A 16,939-nucleotide genomic window follows, 5' to 3' on the forward strand; every position below is an offset into this window, starting at 1 on the left:
ACAACCATTTTCTGGAACTTGATTGTGCAAAGATAAATCAAAGATCCTTTTTAGATATGGGAATCTCTAGGCCAGAAGTCTCAAACAAGTAGTCTACTTCCATCAATATGGTTTTTTTTTTTTTTTTTAAGATTTTATGTATTTATTCATGAGCGACACAAAGAGAGAGAGGCAGTGACATAGGCAGTGGGAGAAGCAGGCTCCCTCCGGGGATCCTGATGTGGGACTCAATCCCAGGACCTCGGGATCATGACCTGAGCCAAAGGCAGACGCTCAACCACTGAGCCATCCAGGTGCCAACTGTCAATATGTTTAATCCACTAATGATGTTTAAAAACATCTAATATACCAAAACTGGGAGATGTCACATAAAGCTTCATATTTTCCCTGAAAAGTCAGAACAATCTGGGCACATATCCTGGTGTTCTCATGTGGAATCAATGACCTTGAAACTAGATATAGGCCACTCCCTCTTTGGCTGACCCTTTGGGTTGCATGGACATCACTGACCCTTCTTCACTGGTTTGTGTTATCTGTCTTGGATTTGTAAGAATGTGAGTTTGGATTCTACATGTATACAAGAAGCAGCTAAACTGTTTTATACAGTAACATAAAAGGTTATAGTTTATATCTCCTGAAGCACAGCTCAGAACCCTCTGAAAACCCTCTAAGTATCTCCATTGCCTTACCAAATAAGGCCCCAAATTCAGTGCTCCACGATCTGGATACTACTTTTTTTTTTTTTTTTTTCATTTCCTTTCCCCCCTCTATTATATGGTTCCTTCTATGCACTTCTGTATTTCCTCACACCCATGACTTTATTTGAAACTAACAGCAGCCACAACTACTGTTACTGGGTGCTTATGTGCCAGGCCTAAAAATTAAGGCTTGTTTTATTCCATTCAGACTGCTACAACAAAACATCAAGTCTGGGTAGTTTTTGAACAACAGAATTTATCTGTTACATTTCTGGGGGCTGAAAGTCTAAGATCAGGGTGCCAGCATGGTTGAATGAGGGCCCTCTTCCAGGTGTAGACTTCTCACTGTGTCCTCACATAGCTGAAGGGGGCAAGAGAATTCTCCAGAACTTTTTTTTATGAGGGCACTAATCCCACTTGTGATCTAATCACCCTCAGAGGTCCCACCTCTGAATGCCATCACATAGGGCATTAGGATTTCAATACATAAATTGTGGGGCAATACAAATATTCAGACTGTAGCAGGGCTATTACTCCTATGTTACAAATCTTGAAATTGAGATCAAGAAAAGTGAGATAAGGGATCCCTGGGTGGCGCAGCGGTTTGGCGCCTGCCTTTGGCCCAGGGCGCGATCCTGGAGACCCGGGATCGAATCCCACGTCGGGCTCCCGGTGCATGGAGCCTGCTTCTCCCTCTGCCTGTGTCTCTGCCTCTCTCTCTCTATCTGTGTGTGACTATCATAAATAAATAAAAATTAAAAAAAAATTAAAAAAAAAAAGAAAAGTGAGATAAATTGCCAAGGTCACACAGTGTAAAGTAGCGATGCAGGGATTTGAAGTTTGATATGTCTGATACCACAGCTCACTGTTTCCAAGATACCATATTGCTTTGCTTTGTTCTCTGCTAGAAAAAATCCTTCTCCTTGCTACTATATTCTTTTTTTTCTCCCATTTAAAAAATAAAGATTTTATTTTATTTATTTGAGAGAGAGAGAGCATGAGAGCGAGAGAGAGTAGAGGGAGAAACAGACTCCTTGCTGAGCAGGAAGCCTGAGGCGGGACTTGATCCCAGGACTCTGAGATCATGATCTGAGCCAAAGGCAGATGCTTAACTGATTGAGCCACCCAGGTGCCCTTTGCCACTGCATTCTTGCTAATCTATCAACTTTCTAATTTCTAAGTTGGTCAAATACCAACTTTTACAATAAGCCTTCTTGATTTCCTCTACATTTCCACTTGCCCCATATACTCCCCCACTGCAACCACCATATTTCTAAAACAGCCTCAGCTAAATTGTGTCTTCTTTTCCTAAATAACCAGAGAAATTGGTGTTTACCTCATGGTACTAACTACATTTGATTATGTATTGTTTTGTTTTTTAAGAACAATATCTGTGTCCATGTGCCCCCAAAATACTTAGCACGTGCTTCATAGGTAGCAGAGCTCCAGTATATGTTGGGGGTAAGAAAAGAAACTTAAAGATGGTTGTTACTCTCTTCTGTGTCTGTTCATTTTGTCCTGTAGCTTTCCCAAATTACAGGCAGCTCAGTTTGTTTGCCACAGCCCAAAAGAGCCAATTGGAAATGATAGCCAATTCTGCTGGGTGATATTCATTATGACAACAATTAGGCACAGAGTTCACCTGCTTTAAAGGAAGACAACTCCTTATGGCATAGTCTAAGTTAAAAAATATGACTTAAAGTTGTTGCAGCAATTATATTGAAAAGGTCTCTTTGTATCTTTTGTGGGAACACTCCAGTGTCCTCTGCCCTGGGAGTAAAGGATACCTAATTAGTCCCTTTTCTTTATTTCCAGCAAAGCAACTAGGCAGCCCATTGCTGTCTGCATGGATTTTCCAGGCAGGAAAATTTCACTTGTTAGGATCCGGTTCACTATATTCCCAAGTTACAGAGCCTCTTTTCCTTGAGATAGCGGTGGGCACCCTTCTCTCTCTGCCATTGGCTGGGGGTGGAGGACAAGAGTAGTTGGAGGTAGAGCTGACTAATCTTTATCTTTACAAAATATTTCTGTATAATTTTTGTGAAGACCTCTTATAAGGTTAGGATGCAACCTTCCTTACTATCAACCTCTCACATGGGGAGAAAATGTGGATCATGTAGCATTACTATCTCCAAAAGAAAATGATTTACCCCAAATAACATTTTTTTCCCATAATTCTCTTTTTAAATCTTCAATTCCCTTTTACATGTCCTAAATGTGATGACGAGTTTTGGAATCATGAAGTTAGTTTATGTTTATATCCTGTGTAAGTCCTGTGTCATCTTTTATGAATCCAATTATCTTTATATTAGGTGGTTTGATGTTGTCCAACAAATCTCAGATGCTCAGTTCTTACTTTGTTTTTGGATTTCAGTTTGGATAGTTTTTATTTACTTTTATTCAAGTACAACAATTTTGTAAAAAGATTTTATTTATTTATTTTCGTGTGTGAGAGAGACAGAGAGACAGAGAGAGAAAGGAAAGGGACAGAGGGAGAAGCAGACTACCTGCTGAGCAGGGAGCCCAATGCAGGGCTGGATCCCAGGACCCTGAGATCACAACCTGAGCCAAAAGCAGACACTGAACCATCTGAGCCACCAAAGTGCAACAGGTACAACAATTCTTTCCTTTACTGTGTTCTATCCAATATTTAGCCCTTAAAATAAGTTCTTCATTTCTTTTCTTGTATTTTTCATATTTGGTGTTTCCATTTGGTTCTTTTATATTATCTCCATCTATCTTCTGAAATTCTCTTTTAATGCATATTTTTCCACATTTCCCTATGTATTCTTTTAAATATCTATTTAAAAGTTCTTTCCTGGTAATTCCAAATCTTGGTTATTTGGGAACCTGTTTCTATTGATTATTTACTCTCTTAACCATGGATCAAATTTATTCTTTGTTTATGTGTCTTATAAACTTTGATCATATGCTGGATATTGTGAACAAAAGAGCAGTAGAGACTGAATTAAATAATATTTACCCCTCCAAAAAGGCACATTCTTTTTTTTTTTTTTTTTTTTTTCTTTCCTGTCAGAGCTTTACTATGGGAAGCTGAATCAATCCACTGTGTAATTGTTCACTTTTACCCATCTGGGCCTGGGCTTTGTTGCAACTTTAGTTAAATTCAGTTTCTTATTGGCTTTAAGTGTTTTGAGGTCAGAGTTAAGAACTTACTCGTTGTCATCCTGAAACCTTAGTCATAAAATTCTAGAGATCTTTCTTTGCTTTAGAGAGGAGTTACCAGATTTCTGAACTGTGATTAATTTCTCTACCTTACCTGTCTGGATGACAGATTTTTGGGTCACTAGTGAATTCCCTTTGTTTTTTAGTTCCATCCCTGGCTGTTCGAATTCTGGGGAGATTTCTTTCTTTCTCTTGCCCTGTTTCTCGCTTTAGGGGGATTGATTCAGTATACTAGGTAAAGGCTTGGATTGCCTCCTGAAGCATCTTGAAATATTTCTGTCAGCTCTCCTGCCTGTCTCTAGCCTTCAGTAAGTCATCACCTTGGACTTGAGAAATGTCCCGCGTGCCTCGTATAGGATTTGTCTGAGCTCTACTTCCCTGCCTTCAACTGTCAGTGTAGTAAACCTTTGACTTTGAGAAGGCTGATAGAAGAGTTGGCAGGTGGGGATAGACTCACTCTATGGCACCTCATCAGGACTTTAATTTCTCATGGTAATTCACATACAGCCTTTAAGTTTGTTAAAAATATAGCTTGTGTGTCCTCACCCTCATCTAAGAGAACTTCCTTTTTCTCTTGCCTCTTTGCCAAAGATAAATGCAGCTTATGTCTCTTGTAGAAAAGGCTTCAGTTTCTAGAGTTTTCATTTTAGTTTTTAAAAATATTTTAAGCTCTTTGACATGTTTTTAAAAACTATACTTTCATAGCTTATCTATTTATTTCTTGTTAGACTAAGAACTAAGCCCTTTTCACTTTCTATATTTGAATGGGAGGCCAAAGGTGAATATTATTCTGGTCTATAACTGTACCATAATTAATTCAACCAGCTTTCTCCAAAAGCTGAGTATTTAGAATTATTCCAACTTTTCACTATATTAAATAACTCTCTAATAAAGATCTCCATTTGTAAGTCATAGTCTCTATTTTCTGAATATTTCCTTAGCATTGATTCCTACAAGTGCTGATTAGGATGGAAATGAGGGGAATTTCAGAAGTGCTGATAATGTTCTGTTTCTTAATCAGTCTGCTGGCTTTTGGGTGTATTTATTCTGTGAAAATTCCTTTAGCTGCATGCTTCTGATTTTTTTCCTGATTTTCTTTTTTTTCTTTTTTTCTTTTTCTTTTTTTTCTTATTAAACTTCAATAAAAACTTACATAAATATTATAGGATTGAAATTTCTTATACATTGTTTTTCTGAGAATTATCTATTAATGTTTTATAGAATGATGATTTAGACCAAATCATTGAACTTTTTTTTAACTTCATTTTCCTCATCTATAAAACGGGACAATGAACTTTATCGTATACTCATGTGTAAGCACTTAAAAATACTTTGAAGACTTGGAAATTGTATATAAATGTAGGAAACATTTTTATGTTTAACTATTTGTCAATGTGATTCACACACAATTCTAGGTAACATGGAACATCTTTGAAAAGATAAGTCTCTCAATGAGAGTGGTAGTGTGTGAACTTTGGGAAAAGTAAAAAAAAAAATAAGTAGATCTGTATTGGCTCTTTGCATAACTTTGCAGTCATTGAAATTTGTATTTAGCATTTTTGTCTATCCTGAAAACTCTATCTGACTTCAAAGCCAGTGTTCCTCCCATGCCTCCTTGTTCCTCATCTAGCAGAGAGAAGTTCCTCTGTAATAGTGGCTGCCCTGACTCCTGATTGTAAAGTGCTGCCATTTTGTTCATTATGAGTTTGTACACTCCTTGTAGATGAGTCAAGTGAAAGCTTGTATGGTTTCACTTGCTTCATTTATATTGATTATTGGGCAAAAATTAGCATAAACAGAACAATAGGTTAATCTGTCTTATAGAGTATTTTAGTGATCATTTGCAAGGAATGAAGTTAGAATTAGTCAACCTAGGTGAAAATATCAAGTATTATGTGTACCACAACTTAGACCTTCAGTCAATGAAGTGCTCTTCTTTATCTTCCTAGGACTGTGCTTCCTTTTGTGCCAGTAGAAATGTGCTTCTTAGAGTTCTCTTTCTAGCCTCCCTGCCCTAAAAAGAATTCCTGCTGGTTAACTAACCATGGAGGATGGGCAAAGCAGAGGGGGCCAAGCAGTACACGCTGCTAGGAAAGGACTGTGTTCTTGAAGCTGGTAAAGTACTTTCAAGCACACTCTTCAGAATACACAGTGCTGAGTGTAAGGTATCATTACTATAAACTTGAGGAAAGTACGGCCTAATCATAGTTTACAAAGGAAAGGGGAGGAGAAGGCTGCAATTCACGTTTTAAAAATTGATGGTGTTTTCTCTGAATGACACTTTTTTCCTTCCAGGTTTTTTCTTGACTACAGCTTCTCAGTAGCTGCCACCAACCTTATCAAATATCAGAATCTTTGCACTAGATGAGTATTTAAAAGTCCTTTGGTCCAGTTGACTGAACATCTGTCTCTAGTAATGGAGATGATATGGTCTCCATTTGGGGACTTTATAATGTTTACCAATCTTCCAACACTGAACTTGCTTCTTGGAATCATAAGCCAGAAAAGTTAGAAAAAATGTTTGAGATGATTTAGTTCACTGTTCTAATTCTCTGGATTCTGCACCTGAAGCTCAGAGAGGTCAAGTTATTGGTCCAATACTTCTGAGTTAGTCAGAGTCCAGGGATAGAACCAATTCTAAATACTCCTGACCCTTGGCAATTTCCAGAACTGGCAAAGAAACCCTGTCATTTTATTGGTGATTAGTCAGCTTGGGCTGCCATAACAGATTACCACAAACTGGGTGACTTAAACAACAGAAATTTATTTTCTCTTAATTCTGGAGGCTAGATGTCCATGATCAAGGTACTGGAAAATTCAGTTTCCAGTGAGGTCTCTTTTTTAGGTTTGGGGATGGTCAGATTCTTGGGGTATCCTCACATGTCCTTTCCTCTGTGTGTGTTTGGAGACAGAGTGAGAGGGCTTTCTGGTGTCTCCTCTACCCTTTATTAGGGGTAAATCCCACTGAATTGCTGTCTCACCCTTATTACTTTATTTAATCCTAATTACCTTCCAAAGACTCCATCTCCGAATACCATCATTTTGAGGGTTAGGGCATCAACCTATGAACTTTGGGGAATTTAATTCAGTCCATAACAGTAATGAAAAGCCTTTGTATTTTTTCAAAGTGAAAATCTAACTGCTACCATACATAGGAGAAGGGCCTGGATCTCCAACACACAGATTCCAACTGTGAAGGGTTAAAATGAGGTTAGGTGTTAGAAACATTGAAAAGATGTGGAGGTAACTCTGAAGAGAGCAATAAGACTATAACAAACAGAAAAAAAGATTAAAAGAGGAATGTACAGCAGGTCTAGCCAATGATGGAAGAAGACCAGTGGCTAGTGCAGACCTGGATTCTGACACCTTCTGGACAGCATCTCCTCACTCCTCTTGGCTTCCTTCCAGTCTCACTTCTCACCCACTTTACACTCTTAGAGAACTGAGGCTGCCCGGAGGAAGCTACGCAAATCTCTTCTATTTCCAAATGTTTCTGTCTATTCTCCTCTGAGTATGCCTCCCTCTTGCCAAGATTAACATCTCCACCTATATGCTATTTTTACACTCACTTGCATTTCTAATTTTTCTGTAAAGTAGTCCTCTCTTTTTGTCTGCTCCATTTAATCAAGTATCTGTTCCTTTTGCTTCACATTCCCTTGTAAGCTTAGAACACCAGTTCTGAATTACATACTGGGAGCTCAAAGATAGACAAAATATAGCCACAACTCCTGAAGCATTCAGAGTTCAGTGTGAAATATGCTAGTAAGGGCACAGATCAGAATACTATAGATTATAATGGAACTCATAGAAAGTAGTATCAAACTTTTCTAACCACTCAGTTAATCCACTATTTCATTCTACCATTTTCTTTTTGCTAAAAATTCCCTGAAATGTCACCAGATACTCAAATAACCTCTTAGAACAGGCCTTTCTCACTCTTCATTCTATTTAAACTTTGTGCAGTATAACATACTTTACCTCATAGCCTCACCTGGGAGTGCTTGCAATAGGTCCTGTTGTCCTGCTGCTGCTCTGTCCTCTCAGTCACATCGGTTAGCTCCTAGTCCATGCTTATACATAGGATGTAGAAGCCACCTGAGGTTGTGTATTGAGCCCACTTTTTATCTCCCACTACTCTCTTCCTCTCTCCATGGGAAGCTCCCATTGATTCAATTCTTACCTTCCTCCCACTCTCAGACCTGAATTCTGACTACTTGCTGCAAGTTTCCTTATAGTGCCTTAGAATTTTAAAACTGAATTAATCTCTCTCCTCAATATCTTCTGATCAATTCCCACTTCTATCTTAGATTCTGAGTTATTTTCAACTTTGCCTTTACTTCCTATTTATGTCCCATCACTCATAAAGCCCCTTAGACTCTACCTCTTCAATGTTTATATTACTATTTTTCTTCTCCTTCCTATTACTACTCTATTAAATTTAGAGCTTTAGTGCATTTAATCTTGTGTAATACATTAGTCATCTAAGTGATCTTTTTTCACTCCAAAACATTCTGGAAATGGTTTCTAAAGTGATTTTCTGATTATTGTCTCTTTCTTGTTAAACAACCCCACAACCTCTAATAATCCTCACTGACTAATATTAATTATCTCATCTTGATGCTCAAGTCCCTTTAATAGTGTGAACCAAACCTATCATTACAACTTTTTCTACCCTTACCTTGTATGTCTCCTTGTGTATATTCCAGGTTAATGCAGGCTCAGATGTTCACACTTTGAGTTTTCCTCTTTCTATGCCTTTATTCTTGCCCTCCTCTCTATTAGGATTGTCCCATCTCCTAGTTTTTCTTGTAATCCTATTAAAAATATGATGTTGTTGACACCCTAGCTTCCACTCACCTTATAGTATAGCAATGGGGAATTATATATTATAATTATAATATAACTATATATTATAGAGGAGGGGTGGAATGGATGGTAATTTGTTCAAGGACCATGGCTGAAGTGACCAGAGTGGGTACGATGTGACCCACATTGGCATAATAAGGAAGAAAAGAAATAATTTTAACCTATGATTGGGGCAGAGGTGCTTAATTTCCACTATGAACAAGGAAGCATATATCTCCAATTGTTATTTTTTATAATTTTAAAATATTTATTGATTCAGACTTCCCAGAAACATTTTTTCAAATCACCAAAAGCCAGTACTTTTCTCTGCTCTCAATGCCAAGCCATTTTTTCCCATTCAAATAAGGAAGTAGCAAATATGTTAACAATTAATCAATTTACGACAGCTATGATTCTCAAATGCTTTTTTAAAAATACAAGTAAGATCAAAGTTGCAAACCATATGTAGTGATTAAAAAACCTGAACAAGCAAAGCCTTTCTCCAACTGACCCAACAACCTTTTGGTTGGATTTGGCCTTTCCAGGCTACAGATGACTTTGCTTAAGAGCCTTGTACAGGTTGGAGGGGTCTCATTGATGTTGTTCCCACCATAATCACGGATGCTAATGTCAGGGGCTGCCATCGACAGCACTGGCACAGAGAGGAGACATCCTGCTGATTCCCTCTTACTCCTTAACAGATTTCTCTTCTCCACTCTCTTCATCAGCTTCCTCTTTTTATCTTGTAAGAATCCTGGCTGTTCAGTATCAATAAAATGATTTTCTTCCCCATTCGCTCTTTCTTCTATTTTTTCTTCTTCGTCAAAGGTTTCTTTATCTTCAGTGAAATTCTTCATCTCTTGATTGTTGAAGTACTCAAATACTTTTCCATTTTGGCCTTTCTTTGAAACAAACTCATCAGATAGTCCTAATGCTTTTAGGGTGTTAGAATAACGCTTTTCGGCTGCCATTCTTGCATTTTTTCTGAGCAACTCTTTCAAACAGTAGCGGCCTGTTTTTTAATTTTTCTTCTCTTTCTTCTAGTTCTTGTTGGTATTCTCCCATCCTTTCCTTTTCACTCTTTCTGAGTGATTTGACTCTGGATTTAGACATCTGAGCTAAACTTTGATGAGAGTCATAAGCTTTAGCCCGGATTGTCGGGAGTTTCTGCAATTCTTTCATTCTTTGCTTCTGCTTAGATAGGATCTGATTTCTCTCTTCTTCCAACACTTTCTTTTCCTCAAGTGATCTCCTTGTGGCTTGTTCTCTCCCTCTGGAAGATACTGCAATCATCTTATAGTCATAAGGGGAAACAGACTTAGAAAGCAGTTGTTAGAACAGTGGAACAGAAATGTTATTGTAATATAATAGATGATACCATTGAGTCATTGAGCCAACCAATTGAGAAGCCTGTTTTACCTCTGGATTTGTATTGATGAAAAAAATTTTCTAATTATTTAAGCCAGCTCAAATAGGAATTTTTGTTGCTTACAATTAAGAATAACATAAAAAAATATACTCTAGTCTTAAATGCTTCTTTGCCCATGGAACATCTAAACTGAGTTATTTTAAAACCTATAATAGTATTTACCTTTTTTGATGAGATGGCATATACTTACTATACTTTTAATTATATCTATGGATAATCTTGATTTATCCATATTTGAGGCCCTCTTATTTAGGGAATGTATTTTCCTTATCCTGTGTCCCCTGAACACCTACTGCTGAACGCTGTGAAGGTTGTTGAATGGGAAAGATTTTAGTGTAGTAAATGATCCTTGTCATTTGCTAGCTCTGTAACCTTGAGAAAGTCTATTTAACATATCTAGATCCTAGTTTCTTCTTATGTAAAATTAAAGAATTATAAAACAATCTCCAGTAGTCAAGACTTTCTTCTTTAATGAAAATTTGTAAGCAAAGACAAGGAAGACCAAGAGAGTTGATTCCTTTTTCTCATTCTTAATTCAGACTATAGCTATACATTTCGTAAGCATGACCTACCTACAAAAAGAACATTTTTTTTTCTTCAAGGAGAATTCTGCTGTCCTCTGAGAGCATCTGGCTCAAATGGCAGCCAGCATTTAAAATAGCATTTTCCCCTGTAAGTCTTATAATGTGGACTCACTCTAAGGATTCAATGAGATATCATTACTTAGTCCAAGTACTGAAGCAGGTCAGATGGCCATATGGATTTAGCACATGGTCTAATGACTGTCTACCTGGGATTAAGAAGGGATTCCACAAGAGAAGTATCAGTACTCCTCACAAAGTCTCTGCAGATCTACCATACACCTTGGTAAATGTGTGTGTGTGTGTGTGTGTGTGTGTATGCGCTCATGCACAATTTACCAATTATTGATAACTTTCCAGTTTCCCCATCTATAAAACAGAGATTTTTGCCTTCCTGAGAACTGCCATGAGGATTAGATGAAGTAATTTATATATAGAGTCTAGTACATCTGGCTAAATTGTGGTTACCTTTGGTTATTTTTAATGCCTTAATATTTGTTAGGGGAAAAATGGAAGCTTGCAATGGCACCCAATGAAATTCAGAAAGCAAAGGGCCAGTACTATGACAAGAAGCCACCCAAATAGGTCATCCAGGTTTCAATCTGCTTCAAGGAAAGGGATAAGAAAAAGAATATTGGGAAAATCTGATTTAGGATCCATTGCAGGGAATCATGGTTGCCAAAGGGCTTTGAACTTAAAAGTGAATTAGAAATTTTTGCTAGGATAGGCAGATGGGCAAGCAAAGCTTGAAATCCTGTAGTCATCCAACCACCATGCAACTAATGAAGAAACCAACGTTATCCCTTGCATGGAAAGAGGGATATTAGTAAACACATGTGGCTCATTCCACACTTCATAGAACTCTTCCTTATTGCATTATGAGTTTCACTCAGTCTTGTGAAGTAGATAGTGCAGGAATTAATACTTTCCCTTTGCCATGTAATAAAAAGGGCAATGTGAGGATAAGGGACTTGGTAATTTTCATATATTGGTGAGATATGTTTGATCATGAATGTCCTCTTATAATTCATTGGCAGAAACTACTCTTCATCAGTTCTGGTTTCTACAACTTGCCTATTTTGAACAAAGAAGGTAAACCCAGTTGCCCTCTTCTTTCTTTTCCTTCCCTTAACTATGTTAAGTTCTGGATGAATTTATAACGGCTGTTGGGGGTGGAGTGTATCTGTGTGTGTGTGTGTGTGTGTGTGTGTGATTTAGAGACAAGATATGCTATTATTTCCTATAGATGCTAACCTAATCTGTGTGTTTCTTCTTGTTGTTTTCTCTTGAGCACAGGAACTCTTTTTTCATGTCATGGACTTTAAATCTTTAAGCAACAGCAAAACTGTATTTCCACTATTTTTCCAGGAATCTTCCTAGCCATTTTTAGGAGAAAATGTTTTGTTCCTATGTATAGACTTTCCTTCCATATGGAGGAACCTCCATTCTTTGTAGCCCTACTGGACTCTCTCTACTCCCCCTCACTGACTTCTCACATGATGAGATGGAGAAGGGCTGACTTATAAGACCAGTGATTTTAGAAAGGAAGCTAAATATGCATAGTCCAACCTTTCTAGTAGAAAGTTTCCTATAGGAAGTACACATTTTACTTTCTCTCTAAGCAGATGCCCAAGCCTGTTAAAAACACTTCCTTATACAGGCAACTGCTTGAATATGAACCATTCAGGTAAAACTGAAACCAATATGAGAATATGGTGAGAAGTATCTTTCCAAATACAGACCTTTTAGGCATTGGAAGCAGGACAATATTTGTTGTTTATAAAGCAAATGCCAGCTGAGTTCTGTATGTACTTTAGAACACCAAAGAAGCTGCCTTTAAACTGTCAGTGCCCGATGTCTAGATCGACAGTATAAGGTCATCTGTGCACAATCCCATTCTGGAGTCAGGGCTGAGGAGGTTGATGTGAGAAGGCTACAGTTGAGTTGGAGTGGTTTGTATGCAGGCTTAAGAATCATCAACCATCATTTTGTCCCAAATTGACTCCTGGTTAGTTAATTACAAATAAGGGAAGCACAGTAACGAGAGTCTGTTTTTTAGGCTTCAGAAATTCTTTTTTTTTTTTTAAGAGGCAGGGGAAAAAAGGCATAACTGGTATAACACTGAAAATGACTGCTCATAAGAGAACACAGATGCTGTGTCACTAGATAGAACCTTTACTCCATCCAGTGCTGGGGTGCCAGAACATGAGACCTAAAAAGAAAACTAGGAGGCTTTGAATATACCATGTAGAAAAGAAAGTTCTTTTCAAATAACATCTGGTGACAGTTGCAGCTTTTCAAAGAAAACTGCTTTATCCTCTGAAGGAAAAGACAATATATTTTTTCTTTAAGATATAGTTGAATATATAATGCCAAATATATAGTGTCAAAATTAATCTCTTGATGAATTTAATGTCCAAATGAACTTAAGTTCACAGATCCCATATTTGAGACACCTGGCATAGTTTAGCCAGCATCTTGGCAAGACTAAAACCAGTAAGGAGAGCATAATCAGTAACATGGCAGTTCCTGGGGAAGCCTGCCCAGGATTTGCATCTTGGTGCTGCTCTTGACTAGCCAATTAGATGACCTTGGGCAAATTCCTGGAGGGGGTGGCTTATTTTCTAAACATGGTGGTATAAGGCCAGTGCATTTCCTGCTTTGAGAATTCAGGCACAATAAAGACTTGGCATTGAATTAATTTAAAATCAGAGGTTCCAAAGAAACTACATATATTCCAGTGAGAGCCATTGTGCTGTTGCTGGTAAAGGGCTCCTAACTCTACTCAGGGATTGAAAATTCCTGTGCAACTCAGCTGACCAGAAGAGGAAATAGAGGAGAATGAATTTCAACTGTAGTGTCCTGGGACCTTTACCTCACAAGGACCTTTACCTCACAAGTGTAATATAACCTGCGACTTTAATTATTTGAGGTTTCAACTTCCATGGAAATTTGATTTTTTGACTCTAATTACTCCTTAAAATTTGGTAATAGCTATTTATATTAAAATTTGAGGCATATTATTGCTGATATTTCAATATTGTGGTATCTTATTTGTTTTATTTTTGGAGTATCATGTTAATTGGACTTGGGGAACAGGAAGTGGTGAGTGTTCTGGATGCTTTGGTAAGACACATGCACACAGTTGGGTGGGAGATAAACTTTACCCAAATCAAGTCTACTACCTAACTCTAGGAGCTAGGCATGAACTTGGTAGGCAGATTTGAAGCACAGAACACATTTGGAAATGTTCCAACTCATTTATCATGTGACTCATGAGGCTACCAATTGAATAGAGTGCAAAAAAAGAGGGGTCTGTACAGTAGTATCATTTTTCAGTATAAGTATAGCTGGTTGTATCATGTGACTCAGTAGATCCCAAATTATTATATCCCAGAGGTATCTTTGACAAGGTCTCTGGCAAATCCCAAAATGAGAGTGATAGCACAGACCCCTGGAGCAAAGCCATGCCATCTGCAGCAGAAAAGTATTCATTGTTTGAGATGCAGTTTCTGGCATGCTCCTCAGTCTTATGGAGGACATTTAGTAATTATACAATTGGAGCTGCTCATGATGAGTTGAATATTGTCAGAACTATTAGGTAATAATGTCAGGAAAACACAGCAGCAATCCATTGTATGATGGAAATTTTATACTCAGGATCAAGCTTGAGAATGTCCAGTGGGCACAGCTTAATGTACCGGTGGCCCAAACCCCCAAGTCACCTAGTCCTATTGTGCTGAAGTCTTTTTAACTCATTCCTATGGCTTCAGGGAGTTTTTAGTAACCAAATAATTAGGGAGAAAGTACCCAGACCTCGATCAAAAATGGCCCAATTCAGTATGGACTGTTGCTTAACTATAGCTACATTTAGGAATGGACCACTAGGAATGGTCCTGGTGAGGGGAAAATCTCTCAGTGAGAAGAGCTTTGACCATTTAATAGGTGGACAAGGAGAAATGCCCTAAAGTAAAGATAATAAATTCCTGGAAAATTGTCAGTGGTTTTTGTAAATTAGTCAGGACCCTGGAAGGAGCAAGATTTGAAAAGTAGGGACAAAGAGATATAGAAAAAAGGCACGTAGATAGTCTCATGGGAGTAGCACAAAGTGTGCAAATCTTTGTGTCTCATATCAATGCCTACCAGACAACATCTATCACAGAGGTGGTGCTAAATAACCAGGTTGAATAGATGTCCAGTAGAGGTATGCAAAATTTCATTTTTGTAGAAACTAGTACTTGTGTAATGGACTAAAATAGTAAGGGTGGCAGAGATGAGTCTGTGGGTAGGCACAACAACGTGAGCTCCCTTTTTCGAAGGCAGATCCAACTGGTACTGAAGAATGTTCAAAATATCAGTAGTAGACTAATGATGAGCTCTCATTATGGTACCATTCTTTGAGGAAATCAATTAGCCACTTGTTAGCAATTTGATTACCTTGGATCTCTTCTATCTGAGGAGTACAGAAATTCATTCTTCCTTGGTATGGTATTTACCTTAAACTTATGCAATGTTAAATGTGTGTTATATCTCAATAAAGCTGGAGAATATAAAAGAAATTGTGACCACTTTGGAGAATCAGTGATGGTAAGGAGTTCATTTAAAATGTAGGGCATTGTAAGGGATGAAGTATAGCAGATGTTCTCAGTGCCCACCTATATCTCTTCAAACCAGTAGCATCTACATGTTGTTGCTTGATGTCTTCCTCTGATGCTTAGAAACCACTCTGCAGGTGTGCTCACAAGCTGGAAGTTGCAGAGGATTACCAGTTTCAGGAAGCAGCCCTCAACCAAGCCTGATGAAAGTTGATGTGTCAGTGCTCTATCTCCCTTACCTCACACATGGAATAGCTCTGAAATGCCTGTCCTGCACCAGCTGGAGCTCCCCTGGACGTTGAAACTTCATTTGCCCACACTAAGAAATTTGCATGATAACACATATTGGCTATCACCCCATCCTGTATTGGCTGTGACCCCATCCTTCCTGTCTCTCTCCACCCCTTAGTTTCCTGGGATCACTGTTCAAATAAACTTCTTGCACATGAATCTTTGTCTCATGGTCTACTTCTGGGTGAACCCAAATTAAGATAATACCCAATATATATATATATATATATATATATATATATATATATATATATATCAAAATCAAATATAAAATAGCTTTATTCCATTTTATGATGTGTTTATACTATAAGTGTCCAAGTAAAGGTAGATAGATCCTAATTGTGTTTAGACATTTGCTAAAGGCCTAAACAATGGAGGGATGTTTATTTGGCTAGATCAGTGTTGGGCACATTTTTTCTATAGGCCAGGCTTATATTTCTTATATTTCAGGCTTGTAAGCTACATACATAGTGTCACATATAATTCTTTGTGTGTTCAAAATTTTTAAAGTATTTTTTATAACCATTTAAGAAAATAAAATCATTCTTAGTTCATAAGCTATACAAAACAGACTGTGCATCAGATTTATCCCATAATCATTTGCTAACCCTGGCCTAGAGAAAAACAAATAGAAATAAGGAGATGCTAATTTCACAACATAACCTTGCCTCACATGTGAGGAGTTGAGTTTCAAACAAGTTCTCATTCTTTGATTTGATTTGTTTTCATGAAAATAGCTAAGGCTCTTGGCTGTGGGACAAGAAGTACCTAAAACTTGTAATGATCTGAGTTTAAGGAAGACAAAAATATATGGATTGAATTTTCCTCTAAAACCACATGAAGGGAGAGAGTGTTTGACATAGCTTTTTGAGGGAGAGAAGAGGTTATTATTTTAACAAAAACATTTGTGAAATAGTTCTAGAGACTCAACAAACCAAAAGGGTGATTGACTTTGCCCTTAGGAGTCATTCTGCACCTTAAGCCTACACCTCAAATATATTGATTTTCAAAGTACAATTTTAGCTTTTAAAAACCATCACCAGTGTGTTCCACTAAATATATTGAGGGAAGAAAATCCAAATGTGGTGATTTATTTGAAAAATTCCCAGATTGAGGGAAGGTATCTCTTGAAATGGTGGCCTGAGGGTAGGAGTATATTATGATATATTTAGTAAATGATGTTGAGAGAAATTGCAGAGGACTATATAAATTGGAATTGGAGAGGAAATAGAAGGCGAGAAAAGTATTTTCCCTGTATGAGATTTACGGGCCAAGAAATAGATAGATTGGGAAAGAAAAATTTTCCTTTTGTTC

General features: G+C 37.6%; 1 long non-coding RNA gene across 1 annotated transcript in view; it reads left to right on the forward strand.

Moving 5' to 3' along the window:
- Positions 1-15,784, forward strand: part of LOC119874037 — a 60,853-nt gene extending 45,069 nt beyond the window's left edge. Inside the window, exon 2 of the long non-coding RNA XR_005366382.1 lies at positions 15,472-15,784. This is a non-coding gene — a long non-coding RNA (uncharacterized LOC119874037). The remainder of the gene's footprint in view (positions 1-15,471) is intronic.
- Positions 15,785-16,939: the final 1,155 nt, after the last annotated feature.

Source organism: Canis lupus, chromosome 11 (genome assembly GCF_011100685.1).
Source record: "Canis lupus familiaris isolate Mischka breed German Shepherd chromosome 11, alternate assembly UU_Cfam_GSD_1.0, whole genome shotgun sequence".
NCBI classification, from domain to species: Eukaryota; Metazoa; Chordata; class Mammalia; order Carnivora; family Canidae; genus Canis; species Canis lupus.